The following is a 19,491-nucleotide window of genomic DNA, read 5'->3' as shown; positions in this document are numbered from 1 at the left end:
ACCACTGTCGCTTTCACAGCCACTGGCAGTGGATACCCTCCATGTCCCCGTGGTGCCATATCCTGCAGTAGCTGGCAGATGTGACTGACCAGCTCCCTAGACATATGCAATCTTTGGCAACACTGGTCCTTGGTCATCTGCAGGAATGAAAGTTGGTATCTATAGACCCTGAGTGTCGCTAGGCGCCGACCAGCAACAGCTCGCTGTGGCTCTTCAATGGCGTGTGCGGGAGCCCCTGCCGCACCCTCTTCCAGAGGGTGCTGCTGCTCCCTTTGCACAGCCAGGCACCTATGTCATTCTCTTCTCTGTCATCTTCTCTCTCTGTAAGCCACGAAGCATACAGCTAGCTCACCAGGCTCCATGTTCCTGATGTATTCCCCTTGCAGGGTGAAAGAGAGAGATGCGTGGGTTAGCATGGTTGTACTGAGAACCTGTCTTGGTTAAGTCTGAAGGCCCCTTAACACATCCTGAAGAGTGCTGGCCACCACTTGGATAGCCAGAGATTAGTGCACTGCATTGCTGCCCGAAACCCCACCTTCCTCCGCTCCACTCCGCCTGACCGAATGGCTGCAGCTTTATGCATTGGACTGCGTGCTGTGCTCTCAACTCAGGCGCAGGCATTCTCCTAACCCGCACTACAAGACTGCACTGTAAGCTTGAACCATGGGGGAGACTGATCCAAACTGGGATGATGACATTGTAAGTAGCTGTGACTGCCTCCACCAGTGACTGCTCCACAGCCAGCTTTAGCAAGGACAAGGTGCCCAGTCGTCCACCTGTTGTGTAGTGTACTTAAGCGCTCATTAGTTTGCAGTCTGTTCCCGCGGGTTGAAAAGCTCTGGAGCACTTGGAGGCAGTTTCATGCCTCTGCATTGCTTGGATGGGCAGGTAAGCTAGAGGCCCAACCCCAATCATATCAATGTGCCTGCCCCTGAACTGTCTCCGCTGCAGGGGCATGGTCATATTATACAAGGTGTCCCTAATGAGTGGCCGCTTCCCTCGCCTACTCTCCCCCCACCCCGCACATGCTTGTGCACTACTTTCAACCACAGGGCAGCCTTTGCCATCCCCCAAAGTCGCCTCAACTGCAGGGCAGCCTTTGCAGCCCTTCTCTCCACCCCCAACAAAGTCACTTCAACCGCAGGTCAGCCTTTGTTCCGCCCAACACACCTCAACTTTGAATTCCGACAGGCAACCCTCGACAGTGCTCCACAATGTTACTGTGCACTCTTCTCTGAGTTCCCCTCAAAGTGCAGCCCGCCAAGTGCACACCTTTTATATGCTGTTGTGAAGCAGTGGGTGGACAATCCAATGGTGGGGGATGAGTCCGGTGAGCTAGCTTTATAATGATATGCTGCTGTATTACAATGAGGTTCCGGATGTCCGATGGTGGGAAACGTGGCCCACCATTGATGAGCTGAGTGGATTATCGCAACCTGCTTTCATGATGTCGTGGAGCTGAATTTTGGCTTTCTTGCCATATTGTTTATTATGAAGAGGACATGAGGGGGTTGCAGATGGATGTAGATAGGTTGAGTGAGTGGGTAAAGATCTGGCAAATGGAGTTTAATGTGGGAAAACATGAAGTTGTTCACTTTGGCAGGAAGAACAAAAAAGCAGAGTATTGCTTAAATGGGGAACAGCTGCATAATTCTGCAGTGCAGAGGGATCTAGGTGTTCTAGTACACAAGTCACAAAAAGTTAGTATACAGGTACAGCAAGTAATTAAGAAGGTTAGTGGAATGCTATGCTTCATTACAAGAGGGATTGAACATAAAAAAAAGTAAGGATGTTATGCTTCCGTTATACAGGGCATTAGTGAGGCAGCACCTCGAATACTGTGTGCAGTTTTGGTCTCTTTAGTTAAGGAAGGATGTAAACGCATTGAAGGTGGTTCAAAGGAGGTTTACTAGATTGATACCTGGAATGAATGAGTTGTCTTATGAGGAAATGTTGAACAGACTGGGCGTGTTTCCACTGGAGTTTAGAAGAGTGAGGGGTGATTTGATTGAAGTATACAAGATCCTGAACGGCCTTGACAAGGTGGACATCAAAAGGATGTTTCTTCTTGTGGGTGAGTCCAAAATTAGGGGGCACTGTTTTAAAATTAGGGGCCCTTTTAGGATGGAGATGATGAGGATTTTTTTCTCTCAGAGGGTTGTGCGATTTTGGAACTCTGCCTCAGAAGGTGGTGGAGGTGAGGTCATTGAATATTTTTAAGGCAGAGGTAGATAGATCCTTGTTGGGCAAAGGAATCAAAGGTTATGGGGGTTAGATGGGAATATGGAAATCGAAACACAAGGAGATCAGCCATGATCTTATTGAATGGTGGAGCAGGCTCGAGGGGCCGAATGATCTACTCCTGTTCCTTTTTTTTATGTTCTTATGTTCTTTGTCCACTCACACTACCGAACATGCCTGACGCCAGCGGGCACGGATGATTCCACCCAGTGAAACAGTTTTTAAGTGTAAACATTAGTATTATGTGGAGAAACACAGCAGCCAATTTGGCCTTAGACACAGCAATGAAATAAATGGCCAGATATTCTGTTTAGGCAGTGTTAACATTGAATAGGAGGAGCTCACCGCTTTTCTTTAAAATCTGTCCACGGGATTTTTTCCATCTACCTGAGGGGGAACATTTGAATTGATGCCTCTTCCAGCGCAGCACTCCTGTGGTACTGCGCTGACATGCCAATGTTAATATCTACGGACTGGGGCTTGACCTCACCACCTTCCAACTCAGAGTTGGGCCACCAACTTAGTCAAGGCTGAAAATCTTAACTCTTGTAATTCACTCTGCTGCAGCACTTCACAAACATTATGGCCAAATAAAGTGAATAAAATCGACCGTGTAAAGTTTTTGGATATGAATTCCTCATTCCCAGGTTCTTAACACTCCGGAGCTCTTTGTAATTTAAGTTTTCCTGGGTCCTAAAATCTACTGGCTTTTAAAATTAAAGCCTGCTGTTCGCTTTTCTTGTCTTATCGGGTCTTCTCTCCTGCTCTGTAAAACCTTGGTGGGTTTTGGCATTGTGGTCCCCGGTCTTTCAACAACACAAGGATCACCAAACTTGGATATTAGCATGCAATACCACATATTTTCTGAAGATGGCATTGGTGGCATTATTGATTCCTAATGTGCCATCAGCAGGCCCTTGGTTGTGATGTAGTTTGTATTGCTCAAGTAGAATAATGCTGAAAAAGCACAGCAGGTCTGTTAGCACCTGTAGCACAGGAAGACAAGTATGGATTCAGACTGGACTTCAGAGCATATTGTAACACTTATAAACGCATTGTAGGAATACATTTGGAAATGATAGCCAAGATTTTAAGGTATCTCTAAAAGGTGAACTGGAGTCACAGAGATATGGGGGTGATAATGATAATGATAATGAGGTGTAACATGTTCCTTTGGCATGAATCGGTAAAAGACTCCGTGAAAAGGCCGGGAAAGTGCTTTACCCGGAGAATTTCAAATTATGATTCGAACTTTCTGCTGAGGTTGCTGTACTGGGCTGATACAGAACAAAATTCTCTCTACATTGTGCTAATAATGTGCCTTGTCCCCAGTCTCTTATTGAGCCAAGGTAACACATTTTACATCAATCATCCTTTGAGTGAGATTGCCAAATCTGGAATTTATGAACCCTTAATCCAGTCATTACTAGCTGTGGAGTTGGTTCGCTCTGTTCACTCCCCCTCGAGTCTGAGTGAACAGATTCTTCTTACCATCGATGAACTGATAGCATCTCCAATGTCATAAACAGCCACCATTCAGCTTGCCCACTCATGAAACTTTATCTACGGGTATCGCAATTAGCACAAGCTTAACACCGTCATTCACCAGAACATTGACCATATGCCAATCAAATATAATGGGTAACAAAGGGATTTTGTTTGCTGATAAGATCTCTATAGTGCATGCCAGGCTCCAATTCCTTTTTGTTTTTGGTGCAAAATCAAGAAAATAACCCTTTATTACACTTGCCTGAGAATCATAAGAAGATACAATATAGACTCCAAACTTCCGACACATCTGTGTCCGATGCTGATCAGACAGAAAACTATCCACTCATCTGCATACATTGAAAAGGCTCCAACTTCTGATCCACATTGCAAAGAACTCTCAGTGCAGGAATCCTCAAAGAGAACAGCAAAGACAATCAGTACAGGAGGCAGCCCCCTTTTTACAGCGCTAGCAGCCATAAGGTGAGTTTAAGCGTGAAGTATAATGTTAGTGAACGGGTGATGGATGAATGAGTGAATGGGTAGGGTGGGTAGGTGGGGGACGTAAGTGGGTAAGTAGGTAGAGTGGCAGGTGAGTGATGTGGTACAGTGGCAAGTGGGTAATGTGGCTGGGTGGCAAATGGTTAGGGTGGCAGGGGGGTGAGGTTATAGGTAGATAGGGCGGCAGGTGGGTAAAGTGGCAGGTGAGTGTGGTGGGTAGGTCGGTGAGTGGTTTGTCAGGCTGAGGGTTCCTCGGGCTGGTTCGAGGGGGAGAGTCGTGGGCCGGGGGAGCCGGGAGGCCAGGGGGGGTAGTTGGGGCGTTGGGGATTAATCAGGTGGGGCCGGGGGGTGTGGGACAGTCAGGGGTGGAGTCGAGTGGTGCAGGTTAGTCAGGTTGGGTCAGGGGAGACAGGGTGGTCAGCGGGGGTAGTCAGATTATTAAGAGGGGAGTTGGGGCAGAGAGTCAGTAGTACAGTTACCAAGGATGTTAGACTAAGATTTTGGTGCCTAACACTTCCTGGGTAGTTATCCAGGTAAGTAAATTGGAACTGCCCAAAGTCTCCAACTCTAACTCAGAAGTTGAAACGTACCAGGAAATTCCCACAGTCAGTGAGCTGGGACTAATGTGGGGTCCTGACACACATATTGGGGGTACGTCTGCCCTCCGATGATCCAGAGACCAGAAGGTCTGGGCCATAGAAGCAGGAATAGACCATATAGCCTCTCGAGCTTGATTCGCCTTTTGATGCAATCATGGCTGATCTTCCGCCTCAGCTCCATTTTCCTCCCCACTCCCCATATCTCTGAATTCCCTGATTGCCCAAAAATCTTTCTATCCCAGATTTCAATATATTCACTGATGGAGCATCCACAACCTTCTGGGGTAGATAATTCCAGAGATTCACAACCATCTGAGTGAAGAAATTTCTCCTCCGCTCTGTCCTAAATGACCAGTCCCTTAGTGAGGCTATGCCTCATGTTCTAGGTTCCCCAGCCATGGGAAACAGCCTCTCAGCGATGGCCCTATCAAGACTCTTCAGAACCTTGCATGCTTCAGTGAGATGACCTTTCATTCTTCTAAACTCCAGGGAGCATAGGCTCAATTTACTCAGCCTGTCATCATAGGACAACCTTCTCATTCCAGGGATTAAACTAATAAGCCACCGCTGTACCACCTCCAAGACAAAAATATCCTTCCTTGGAATCATGCGAAAGTTTACTCTAAAATGATAATGCCATTGTTACCTCCAGTTCAATTGGCCTATGTACTTCCAAAGCACCAATAGAAACTTTGCAACCCAATGTAATAGAAAATGATAGAATTACCTTGTTCACCTTGAAGTGGACTTGATTATAGACCTTGATTCTGTGTTTCTTTTCTGTTAAAAGCTGTTTATTTGTCAGCTTTTTAGGGTTCGAGTTAGCTTTGATGAAGTTGTTATTTAGCTTTGTTGAGTTTTGTAAGTTAGTACGCACTCTGGCCTGCTGGGTCAGCTTCTCACTGGATAAGTATATCAATGGGAGGCTCTTAGAAGTGAGTTGCAAATATTGTCAGCCAAATTCATTAGAATTTTAGTTTAACAAAATATTAGAGCACTTAGTATTGCTATGGATTGCTGAAAAAAGAGACATGCCTAAGTTTTTCATTTTGCACTCATCAGGGTCTTGCAAGAGTACCAGTATAATGGAGAAAAACGCAATTTATACTATATGTGAAGAGAGAGCTGATTGGTTGGCAATTGGCATTGCCATGGAGAATGCACCACTGATTATGACTGGCAGTTAACTGCCAAGCATAGTTTGAAATTTAAACCAGACAGCTTGCCGCTGATTAGTCAAGACATTGCCCTGAGGAATGAGTCAGTGAATGGCTGTCACTTATTTTGTTTAGATGATACAGGCGCAAGGTATGTATGTGCATGTTCTTTTTGTCTGCAAAGAACAGGGCCCTCTGCATTAACATATGTAACTTCCAGTACACGTAAATGTGTTACATTGCAAGCTGACTGACAATCTTAAATTGGTTGTCAGTGTAATTCTTAGCACATTGAGGATTACTTAGTAAATGTTGCCCGTCGCAGAACCACATCTAATGTCGGACACTGTGTTTTGAGTTTTGCAAGCACGGGCTGGTTGGGTATGGTCTGTACCCTGCCTGTTGCGAACAGTGGCTGGGACATGCTGTTTGATATAATCTAGTCTTTAGGATGTGTGGCCTACATACTTAGCATCACACTGGCACTGAAATTCATATACCAATTATTCATTTGTGTGATGGGCAGAACATCTTTTTGTTTTGACAGCATCATCCTGTTAGTGGTGAATACCACTCGTGTTGCTACTGCATAGTAGCAGCGTGAAACAGCCAGCTTTAGTCGCCATCGGTGGTGTATTCTCCATGGCAACGCCAGTTGCCAACCAATCAGCACTCTATTCACATACAGTATAAATTCTTGTTTCCCCCCTTATATTGGTGTTCTTGCAAGTGTCCAGATGAGAGCAAGACAAAAAGCATGGACATTTCTCTTTTTTCAGCAATACTCAAGTTCTGTACTACAAAACAACTTATTATTGCTATATTTTTATTTCTCTGCAGCTGCTCCTCAGTTCTAGATAGTTCAAACATCATTGAAGTTTTTATTTAGGCAATGAAAAATGTTCCTGTGAAATAATTATAAAAAAACATGAAGGATAGAATAGTTCTAAAAGCTGTTGAACTGCATGCAGTTGAAGGCTGTGCAAGGTAAACAATACAAAGGCTATCTGTAGCTGGTTACTTGCTCTGAATGCTACCATGTCACTTCTGAGGGATAATAAAAGTACAGTCAACATTTGGATAATTGTTCACTTAACTCAATTCGGTTATAATCACAACAATATACTTGCCATTCACCTCTGAAATCTCCTGCAAGAGGCAAACAGGGTTCAATAGGTCGTGTGTAGCTTCCAATTGAACTCAACTGCAAAAACATCAAAATAGCACTTAACAGTTTTGTACTGTTAAAGGATGCATCTTCAGGGTGTTAACAAGCTGAAATGAACATGGCCTATCTGTCCCACTCCCTGCCTGAGGCAGCTGGGGTCAAGCTAAACTCTGAAGTTAAACTCATCTGAAGGGCCATTAAAACTTGTGTACGAAATGCATCCTCAACCTTTTGAAAGATAGGGCCTTTCAGATATCAGAATACTACTGGCCCATGACAACAGACAACAACATTAACAAAGGTGATGATGATAGATACATTGTCCTACCTCAGGCTCACCCTGCAAGGCATAGCCATGCTAAATATTTTTGTTCAGTTTCTGAAAGTTTTATCAGTAATGTCTCTGTCTTACTTGACTTCATTGATAGAAGACGTCAATTAATGACCAAGCAACTGTCCACTATCATGCGACTATTTTTTTCAGCACTTTTTGAGATTTCGTCTCAGATTCTGCAGGATTATAATTGGGTTGTTGCTAGTTTTCACTCTTGACTTAATGGTGCAAAGTGAGGATCTGGAGACAGAAGTAAGTAAAATAAAGACTTCGGCTTTAAGGATAAAATAAACATCATAAGGGAAGTAAATTTTCACTTGTAATTCTTCAGTTTTGCACTCCCAGTGCAAAGCTGGACTCTCAGTAGCAAGGCTGCTGAATTGAAATTGGTGTCTTAGCCTTACCTTCCTGGAGACCATAACTTCTACAGGGGGATGTAGAATCACTGGCACTTTAAAACCTTGGAACCACAGAGCCTTAGCAAAATTACAGCACAGAAAGAGGCCATCCAGCCCATCGTGCCTGTGCTGGCTTAAAAAAAACTAGCTGCCCATTTTAATCCCACCTTCCAGCATCTGGTCCATAGCCTTGCAGGTTACAGCATGTTAGGTGCAGATCCAGGTGCCATTTAAATGAGTTGAGGGTTTCTGCCTCCACCACCAAACCAGGCAGCGAATTTCAAACACCCACCACCCTTTGGGTGAAAAAGTTTTTCCTCATGTCTCCCCTAATCCTTCTACCAATCACCTTAAATCTGTGCCCCCGGGTGATTGACCTCTCTGCTAGGGGAGACAGGGCATCCCTGTCTACTCTACCATGTTATCAGAATTTATGGCCATTTTTGAACAAAGTTGCTTTCTGTCTTTTTCTCCATACTACCTTGGTCAGTGCTCTTTCTAGCTTCTTCCAGTTTGAAAATACATTTTCCTCTTCCTTACATCCTAAAAGTGTTTAAAAAAATCACTGTCTCCCACTCATTCTTTCATGGGGACTCAAAGTTAAGGAACTCTTTACCTGTCTCAATCTCTCCTTCCATCTACAATTCTTACCTTGACTTGGGCATCAGCCACTTAATATTTATTGATTTACCACATACCTTTAATTTCTTTTAGCCTTGGTTTTCTGAAATATGATACTTAAGTCTTCACCTTGATTTTTCATTATTTGTTTCTATATGTTGCTGCCATAACACTGGTGGAAGATGCACAGAAATATCAAAGAAATAGCTTACAATTGTTCATGGCCTTTCTCAGACAGCTGAACCTTGACTGGAGCACACTGCATAGGAAAAAAGGCTTCCATTTATATAGCACCTTTCACATTGGGACATCCTTTACAGCCAATAACTTTTGAGGGGTCATCACTGTTGTAAAATAGGCAACAATATGATAGTGACCAGATAATCTATTTTTGTGATATTGCTTGAGGGTTAAATATTGGCCAGGACACAGGGAATAATTCCCTATACTTTAAAATAGTGCCAAGGGACCTTTAACATCCACCTTGGAGAGCAATGCGGCCTCTTTTTAATGTCTCTTTTGAAAGGTGGCACCTCCAACAGTGCAGCACTCCCTCAGTACTGCATGTGAGTTCCAGCCTAGATTTTTGTACTCAAGTCTTGGAGTGTGGTGTGAACGCACAACTGTCAGAATTAGTGGGACAAGTCCTACCAACTGAGCCACAGCTGACAGGGAGGAGAGTTTCTGTCAGGAAACCTGAAGTTTGAGTTTCCCCACATGCTGTGGTGTTTTAACTCCCCGGCACACATAGTTTTATTTTGGCAGGTTTCCCACCTGGAAATCAGTCTGAAGTGACAGGCTTGGCTTGCGGTCATGTGAGGAGCACTCCAGAGGAGGCTGCAGTGGCATGTATGTTGCCTGATGTTGTTGGTGGGGAGCATAGGGATGGTCTGATCTCCCAGCTTGGAGGAGAGGTGCGACCCTGAAGTGGGAGGGGTACTGTCTCTCATGTGGGAGGTGTAAGGGAGGGGGGTTCTGATGTGCTGGAGCTCGTGGGACTGAAGGGAAGCATTTACCTTTTCCCCAAAAAATGCCCTCACCTCCCGTTAGCTGCTGGATATCCTGAGGCCAGGGAAACTTGCCTGAGGAAATCCAGCTGGCCCGGTTTAAACTAAAAAGGAAGTTAAATCAAAGCTGTCAGCTTCATTATAATATTTAATTAGCCAACCTGGGAGAGGGAGTGGGTTCCCTACCCTTTGTTCCCCCATTCCATTAAAGCCAGGGATAAGTGGGTTGAAGATGAGTTGGAATGAGATTTGAGGTTTTCAAAGTTTAAATGCCTCACCAGACCTCAGCCCACCTATTTTTGAGGATCAACTGTTTGACCATCTGCCAAAGTTAGGGGGATAATTGGGAGAGATCCCCCCCTTCCCCCATCTAATGGAAATTCTACTTTGTCAAGAATAAACGTGTCAAAAACACAGTTTTATGTATAATATTTGCAAGGCTATGATGCACACATATCTTTTCCAGATGACTTCATGACTTTAAATCATCAAGCTGTTATAAATACTGCTTGAGCACAAAATGTAAACACACCAATACTGTATTTCCATCAGGGAATCACAGTGAGCGTAGGTGGAACAATTGGTATGAAAGAGGAATACGCCTACCTCTGCCCTGTGCTTCCTTCAGGTATGGATGCTTTCTGGGGGCAGTGTTCCTTGTACTTATACTTCAATGTAGGTCCCCTAATTTGTTAACTTCCTGAATGGGACCCCAATTTTGTTATGCTCCCAGGTGAGGAGGAATGAGCTGGCTCCCTTTCTTTGCTCAACCCCATTAGTTGGTCACGTCAAGGTTAATTTAAAAGGGATCCTTTCCCCTGTGGATACCTTCTCCTAGTCGAAACAAGGTTAATTTAAAAGGGATCCTTTCCCCTATGGATACCTTCTCCTAGTCAAAAAGTATTTATATTTTAAAAGGAACCAATTTAACCAGGCTTTCTTGAGTCAAAGTAAGTTTATTAGTTACTAAAAACCCAAGAAAAATGATAAAAACGCAACACGCATACACGCAAATCAAAAGTGAGAAATTAAGGGGAGGATCTTTGGCTTGGCGAGTGGGGGGGGGTGGCGGGACCCATTCGTGGAGGCGAAAGATGACATGGGATGATGACAGGTGTGCGTCCTGATGTCACCGCGCGTCATTTAGATTTTCAGTTCAGTGGGCGCGCAGCCGACACAGTTGCATGCCTGTCAAACTGTCAAAGGTCTATTAAGGCCATTTAGCTAACAATTAAAATAGTTAGCGGAGCTGCCCGCCCAACCTTAAGGTTGGCGGGCAAGCAAAGAGCCCAGGCGGCCTTCTCAATTTTCATGGAACCTCATCCATGGGCGGGATGAGGTTTCATGAAAGATTTTAAATATTCTCAAAAATTTTTATTGAAATTAATGCACATGTCCCAGCACATGTGACAGTTTCACATGAGGGGACATGTCGTGAAAAATTTTTCAACACTTTATTGAACTGCTAAAACTTAAAACTAATCTCCCGAAGGCACCTCTGTGCCTCAGGGAGATTTCTGCGCTCTTTCGTGCGCATGTGCAAAAGAGCGCACTCCCAACTCAGGGAATCCCCCCCCCCCCCCCTCCGCTCTCCTCGCACAGGGAATGCTCAGTGCTTCCTGGTGCAGGTCACGCTGGGCAGGTCCTAATTAGCCCGCCCACATAAAATGGCGGTGCAGACCCGATCGGAGGCGCCAATCCGGTCCGTGCCCACCTGCGCCCACCCCTGCACAACCACCCTAATGGGGGGGTGGAGGGGGGAAATTCTACCCTAAGAGTCCAAATAAAAGTTTTTAAAAATATATAAATTTGTCTTTGGCTTGTCCATGAGGTGTAGGTGGCGATACATTGCGGCTGTTAATTGGGTGATTCTGGTAGCTGACTTTGGCAGTTTCACAGTGGGCTTGGTCTGCGGGTTAGCTGAAGAAGCTGCCCTATTTCCTTTTTGATTGTGGCTTCTGATGAATTGCTTCCAGCAACAGAGAGAAAGAGAGAGAAAGATAGACTTCACCAGCAACTGCAGGGGTGACTAGCTGGTCTTCTTATGCTGTCACTCTCACAGCACATTAGCACACTAGCACTGCACTGCAGTTAGCTTTTTAACCCATTTTCCCCCATGTATTCCTGTAAGGGGAAAAAAACATGCCTTGTGCCCAGAGTCTGTTTCCTTTGATCTCCGACCATTTTACGCATTCTGAGATGCGAATCAACAGGACATGGATTTTAGATGACTGCTGAGACATGTTAATCAATCTTTTGTCTCTGCAACCATAGGAGATTAAAGTTCAGCCTTTTGCATATTTCTTGCCTCCCTTTTAAGTGTCTCTGCTTGAAGAAGGACATGACACCTTTTCAGGTGCGACATTCCATGTTATTTCAGGACAGGTCTGTCAGTATAATCCACATAGGAATTTTCCAGAAAGTGGTCACTTTACATTATCAGCCTTCTTTTGCTCAGTATTATTGCTTGCATTTCTTTAAAAACATACACGTCTTCCTTAAAAAGTTCAATAAGCCCGTAAGTAATTTCTGGCTGTAATCGGCTTTTCATGACAAATGGAATCAGAAATCGGGAGGGTATAGTTAAAGGGTAGCTGAACTGATATTGCGCATTTTGCATTGATGTCCAAAAGCCATAGGGCAGAATGGTCCCAGGTTTGCACTAAGTGTGGTAGCGGGCAGAAAAAAAGAACATTTTACCTGCCGGCCGCAATAGCAGCTTTTCACACTGTATCGTCTCATTCCTGCCTCATTAATTATTCACTCCCGGGATACACGTCGGGTCACTGGCAGGGCGGCCTTTGATTTGTCCACCCCGCCATCACCTCAGGCCTTCAGTAAAATCCGGGCGCCATATTTAAAGGCCGCCCCTGCACAGAGCTAGCACTCTTCAAGTGATAGGAATCTGCTGGGAACTGATGGCTGCCAAAAAGGAGAAACACGCTGGCTCCAGTTTTAGCGATGCCTCACTCGAGCGCCTACTGGACGCAGTGGAGCACCGTTATGAGGTCCTCTGCACCCCCCGGTCTGGGTGAAGGTCACCAATCCAGCACGGGATGCAGTGGCAGCAGTGGTTCTGGCCATGTCTCCGCTCACCACTCAAACATTCCATGCAGTGCCCTGTGCCCTGCTCACACTCTCTCCATCTGTTTTCATTCAGGAGAAGCTGGCTCACAACAGCAGGGAGATGTCTCAGACTGGGGGTAGGGGGGGTGGAGTGGCCCACATTAGGCCCCTTCCTCACTTTGAGGAGCGTGCCATCACGCTGACTGGGGAGGACGTGGACCTGTGCCTGTGGAAACGGTGAGGTCGGTGGCGAACAGCCACGTGAGGATGCGGCGCCACATCATCCCTCTTTCCCTGCAACTGTGAGAGCTCGTTCTCCTGCTTTTCACTCTGCTGCCAGGCACTAATGGTCTTTAATAAATAAAAGCAAAATACTTTGGATGCTGGAAATCTGAAACAAAAACAGGAAAATGCTGGAAAAACTCAGCAGGTCTGACAGCATCTGTGGAGAGAAAAAAACCAAAGTTAATGTTTCGAACCCTTATGACCCTTCTTCAGAGCTGAGCAGAAGTGGAAATGTGATGAAATTTATATTGTTTAAAGGGGGGGTGGGGGGTGGGGGGGTGGGGTGGGGAGGTGGAGCTGGATAGAAGGGAAGTGAGAGGTGGGGACAAAGGAGAGATTGACAAAGGTGTCATGAACAAGAGGACAAAGGGATTGTTAATGATAGTGGTCCGTGCTAAAAAAGGTGCTAATAGTGGCGTAAAGGTAAGAAAGCAAAACGTGATAATTGCAGATTATGTGAAAGGACAACATGGAACAAGTGACAGATGGCCCTGTAGGGGATGGGGTGGGGGGAGGGGGTGGTGGTGGGGGGACAAAAAAGGATAGAAAATGAGATTAAAGGGGGATAAGACAGCGGATAAATGAATAAAAATAAAACGAGTGGGTAAAAAATGAATGTAGAAGAAAGGGGATGAAAAAAAAGGGGTGAGGATGGAGGAGAGAGTTCATGGTCTGAAGTTGTTGAACTCAATGTTAAGTCTGGAAGGCTGTAAGGTGCCTAGTCGGAAGATGAGGTCCTGTTCCTCCAGCTTGCGTGGAGCTGCACTGGAACAATGCAGCAGCCAAGGACGGATATGTGGGCATGAGAGCAGGGTGGTGGCAAGCGACAGGAAGGTCTGGGTAATGCTTGCAGACAGGCCGGAGGTGTTCCACAAAGCAGTCACCCAGTCTGTGTTTGGTCTTCCTGATGTAGAGGAGACTGCATTGGGAGCAGTGGATGCGGTAGACCAAGTTGAAGGAGGTGCAAGTGACGTGCTGCTTCATCTGAAAGGAGTGTTTAGGCCCTTGGAAGACGAGGAGGGAGGAGGTAAAGGGGCAGGTGTTGCACCTTCTGCGGTTGCATGGGAAAGGGCCATAGGAAGGGGGTGAGGTGTTGGGGGTGATGGAGGAGTGGACCAGGGTGTCCCGGAAGGAAGGGTCCCTACGGAATGCTAACAGGGGGGTGAGGAGAAGATGTGTTTGGTGGTGGCATCATGCTGGAGTTGGTGGAAATGGCGGAGGATGATCCTTTGAATGCGGAGGCTGGTGGGGTGAAAAGTGAGGACAAGGGGGACCCTATCATGGTTCTGGGAGCGAGAGGAAGGTGTGAGGGCAGAGGCACGGGAAATGGGTTGGACACGGTTGAGGGCCCCGTCAACCACAGTGGATGGGAATCCTTGGTTAAGGAAGAAGGAAGACATGTCAGAAGCGCCATTTTGGAAAGTGGCATCATCGGAACAGATGCGTGGAGGCGAAGGAACTGAGAGAATGGGTTGGGGGCCTTACAGGAAGCAGGTGTGAGGAGCTGTAGTCAAGGTAGCTGTGGGAGTCGGTAGGCTTGTAATGAATATTGGTGGACAGTCTATCACCAGAAACAGAGCTAGAGAGGTCAAGGAAAGGAAGGGAAGTGTTGGAGATGGACCATGTGAAGGTGATAGAGGGGTGGAAATTGGAAGCAAAATTGATTTAAAAAATTTTCAGGTCCAGACGAGAGCATGAAGAAACAGTTGTGAGAGGGGCCTGAGTAGGGCTGGAATAAGGAATGTTCCACATACCCCGTAAAGAGACAGGCATAAGTGGAACACGTGCGGGTACCCATAACCACACCTTTTATTTGGAGAAAGTGAGACAAGTTTAAGGAGAAATTGTTCAATGAGAGAACAGGTTCAGCCAGACAGAGGAGAGTGGTGGTGTATGGTGATTGTTTGGGCCCCTGTTCAAGGAAGAAGCAGAGAGCCACCAGACCATCCTGGTGGGGGATAGAGGTGTAGAGGAATTGGACGTCCATGGTGAAGAGGAGGAGGTTAGTGGCAGGGAACTGGAAATTGTTGATATAACTTAGGGTATCAGAGGAATCACGGATGTAGGTGGGAAGAGACTGGACAAGGTGAGAGAGAATGGAGTCAAGATAGCAAAAAATAAGTTCCGTGGGTCAGGAACAGGCTGACGAAATCGGCCTACCGGGATGGTCCTGTTTGTGGATTTTGGGGAGGAGGTAGAAGTGGGCTGCCCGGGGTTGGGAGACTATGAGGTTGGAACTGTGGAGGGAAGATCTCCAGAGGAGATGAGGTCAGTTACAGTCCTGAAAACAATGGCTTGATGTTCGGTGGTGGGGTCATGGTCCAGGGGGAAGTAGGAGGAAGTGTCTGAGAGTTGGCACTCAGCCTCTGCAAGGTAAAGGTCAGTATGCCAGACAACAACAGCACCACCCTTGCCAGCAGTATTGATAACAAAGTCAGGGTTGGACCTGAGAGAATGGAGTGCAGCAAGTTCAGAAGGAGACAGGTTAGAGTGGGTGAGAGGAGCAGAGAAATTGAGACGGCCGATGTCACACCAACAATTCTCTATGAAAAGATTGAGAGCAGATAAGAGGCCAGAGGGAGGAGTTCAGGTGGAGGGAGAGTACTGGAGGCGGGTGAAAGGATCCATTGAAGGGGGGAGGGCTCCTGCCCAAAGAAATGAGCATGAAGACGAAGGCGGTGGAAGAAGAGTTCAGCATCGTGCCAAGCCCGAAAGTCATTGAGGTGATGGTGTAAGGTTATGAAACTGAATCCTTTGCTGAGTCTAGAAGGTTCAGCATCAGAGAGGGAAAGTCAGGGGGTATGGTGAATGCACGGCAAGGGCTGGGATTAGAAGACGGGATGGGGTTAGAGGGATGGGAAGGGGTGGAGAGTCCTGGATGGGCGTTGGTATCAATAAGCTTGTGTTCCTTGGCATCTGAAAGGAAGAGGAAAAGCTTCTTGTTAAGGCATCGGATGAGATGAAGAATAAAATGAAACTGGGGGCAAGGGCAGCTTTGAGATAAGATCAGCCAGTGCTGCTGGATAGGGAAGTCGAGTGTGTTAACATGGCAGCGCATGGCACTGAGTGTGGATCTCAGGATGCAACGAGAACAGCAGTCCGAGAAACGTTGTATGTCCTGGAGATACCTGTAATCCTGGGTGGATTCGAAACATGAGGGATGGAACTTCAGCTGGAATCCACATGGTGTGTGTCAGAGATGGAGACAGTCACTGAGGAAGGAAATGTGGCTGTGAAAGCGGGTTTTAGTAAACACCTTATCAAACACCAGGAGGGAAATGGAAAACAATGAAGGTGAGCGGAGTGAAAGAGACAAGCGGAATTCCGTAGCAGCGAAGAACAGTACTTCTTCAAGGTAGGCATTCCTGGAAGAGAAGTGGCAGTGAATTAAACACTAAGATAAAAGCAAAATACTGCAGATACTGGAAATCTGAAACAAAAACAGGAAATGCTGGAAAAACTTAGCAGGTCTGACAGCATCTGTGGAGAGAGAAAAAAACAAAGTTCATGTTTCGAGTCCTTATGAGTCCTTCAGAGTTGAGGAGAAGTGGAAATGTGATGAAATTTATACTGTTTAAGGGGGATGGTGCAGGTGGAGCTAGATAGAAGGCTAGTGAGGGGTGGGGACAAAGGAGAGATTGACAAAGATCTTTACTAATGATCTTTACTTTGGTTCACAGTGACCGACACCCTCAGCCAGCCAATCCCTCAGCTCCATCCAGGTCCACATCTCCTGTGAAGAGGACACCTGCTCCAATGAAGAGCTGGAAATAAGCAGCCTGGAAGACCCTTCACAGAGCTTACCCACACCCTTCACAAGCACAGAGACACACACCTCGGTGGGGCCTAGGTCTACACCAGGCTCGGGTTCACAATCTAGCAGTCACTGCATGGACACGTGTCCACAGCAGGGGGAGGCTGGTTCATCCAAGCTCCCCAGCACTTGGAGGACTACTGGGGAAGAGGCACCTGAGGTCCAAGTCAGATGTCGAGCCTCTGGATCCAGCCTTCCATCTCATCGTGGAGAGTCGGCAGGAGGCGGGGGAACACCATGCATATCTACTGGATGCCCTCAACAGAGTGGCATGCAAGTCAGAGGAGTGCGTCCGCCTGCTCTCTGACCAAGTGGTCCCCACATGTGCATGTACGGAGGTCTCCATGGGGAGGATGGCTGACACCATAGAGACCCTGACCCAGCAAAACGTGGAGATGCATACAGACCATAAGTCCATTATGGTAGCCATGGGTGAGTTCCTGCAATGGCAGTGTGAGAGGGAAACCGGGCACCTTGATAGCCCTCCAGGTGCTTCTTCCCCTCAAAGAGTCAGGCCGGGGTCCTCAGGCACCCGAAGGGAGGAGGAGCAGCACCTGAACACCCCTGGGTCAACCACTCAGTAATCTCAGATGCTGTCCTTTCCCTCTGAGTCTCCTTTGCCTGTGAACCCCTCAACCTCTTCCTCGTTCCCAACAGACGGAGGAGCTGGCCTGCAGGACAGCTAAAGCAAGCTGTGGCCCTCAGGGCCGCGGCTCTCCGGAGGGTCCACGTCAATGTCAATAGAGGCAACAAGGCCAGCCATTGCACAGGCTGTCTCCACCCCTGCTGTGGATGTCAGGACAGCACCTAGAAGAAGTGGTAGGCTCAGAAAAGTTAAGAATTTCTGATCACAGCCGGTTGCACTGGTGAAAACATTTTGTCACTTTACAATCTGAAAATATATTCACTTTCACTGAATAATGTGTAATGGTGTCTTTCAGCTTCATTTACAGGTTTTGCGAGTCCTCCCCCTGCACCCCCGCTACCCCCCCCAATGCACCCCTCAGCACCCCCAAACCCCCACCCCCCCACCATTAGCACTAGCATTTCAACTGCACACAGCTGGACCACACGAGTGATTCTGGAGGGAGATGTGTATGTGTGGCAGGGCCTTTTGGAGGCCTGCGCAAGCACTCTCCCTCGCGTATGGATCTTTCCTCCATCACACTCATCTCAATGTCCTGAGCATTTTCAATGCTGCCTGTTGGGGTTCTCTTTCAGTTGTCCATCTGAGCTGACCTGCATCTCCACCCACCCACTGACTGTACTCCCATACAGCACCTGTGCCTGTCCAACATAGGGCTCCGCTCACTTACGATTTAGGAAGCATGGTTGTTGTAAGGTTTGTTTTCAGCTCCCCCGTCCTTTCCCCTTTACCAGTCACCCATGTCCTTTCCCCTCCCCATTACTGTTGACCCACCCCCTTCAGCATCACCTTCCATCTCCTCACTGTCACCTAACAACCAGAACCCTTTGATTTTCCAGGATGTCCAGGTGAATGCACGGTCCCTAACTTCCCAAGAATCTGACCCCCATTGACACTGACCTCCCGACCTCCTCCTTCCACTCTCAGGGTCCATGTATGCCTCCAAGTCCCCACCAACAACCTCGCTGTCCCTTCGACCACTACGGTCACACACTTACCCCCCTACCTCACCAGCTCACTCTGCTGTCTTTCATACTCACCACTCCCTCCAACCACACTACCCTCATTTCACTCCTCAGGAGACAGTCATCAACACCACTGACCCCCTTCCTTGCAAGTTCATCTGGACATTTCCCCCCCGCCCCCCACTCCCCAGACTTACTCCTTCCTCCCCCTGGACCCCTTCCTTCCCCTGGATTCCATATTCCCCATGGACTCCTTCCCCTCCCCACCACATCTTCTGCCCCATTCCAAACTCCTTCCTACACCCCCAAACTCCTGCCCCCCTCTGAACTTCTTCCCTTACACTTTCTTTACCCCTTACACCTTGCTCCTCTGTTGCTGCATTCTCCCCGTTACACCCTCATCCCCCCATACTCCCTCCTCACCCCAACCTCATTCCTCACAGACACCATCGTTCTCCCCCTCCCAACCTCACCCTCGCCAGTACGCTTTGCTCTTCCAGTCAAACCTAGACCTTGTTCTCCCCCCACTTGGTGACCAGAGCATGGCCAAGGCACTGATGTCCTGAAGCAGACCCAGATAGCAATGGTGGCATTCCAATTTCTGTGAACTGCTTCGCGGTGGAGCCATGCCCATATAAATCCACCCAGCGTGCAATGCATGTGTCCCTCCAGGGTCCGGTAGCTGTAGGGCTCCAGCACCTTCTGCTCCTTGGATGGCCACAATGTGAGTAGGCTCTAGCGGTAAGTCCTGACTTCCGCACGTCACACTTTGCAAGACGTCTTCTGAGCCGGCGTGTTTTCCCGCTGACGTGGGCGGTATATTTGATGTGTGGGGATGATTCCGGTGAGCAGGGCTTATAATTAGATGCAGATGTATTAAAATGATGTTCCCAATGTGCGACAGCGGGAATTGCGGCCAGCCATTGACGCGTTCACGACGGCGTGAAACCAATATTTGGCCTTCCTGCCATATTGTCCGCTCTCGCCCACCATGATGCCCGGCACCAACGGGAACGGAAAATTCCGGCCATAATTGTCCCCCACTGCACCTGCTCCCCACTCCCAATCCGGCTGGGCCTGAACACAATGCTATCAGTAAAGCTGATTTTAATGTACAGATGCCCTTAACTTTGTTCAATATGCATGCAATAGGCATAACCAGGCTTGTCATCCAGCACAAACGTTCAAGCAAGGCCAACTT

The sequence above is a fragment of the Cetorhinus maximus genome, chromosome 7 (assembly GCF_964194155.1).
Source record: "Cetorhinus maximus chromosome 7, sCetMax3.hap1.1, whole genome shotgun sequence".
Lineage (NCBI taxonomy): Eukaryota > Metazoa > Chordata > Chondrichthyes > Lamniformes > Cetorhinidae > Cetorhinus > Cetorhinus maximus.
Note: the sequence above shows the minus strand (reverse complement) of the source record.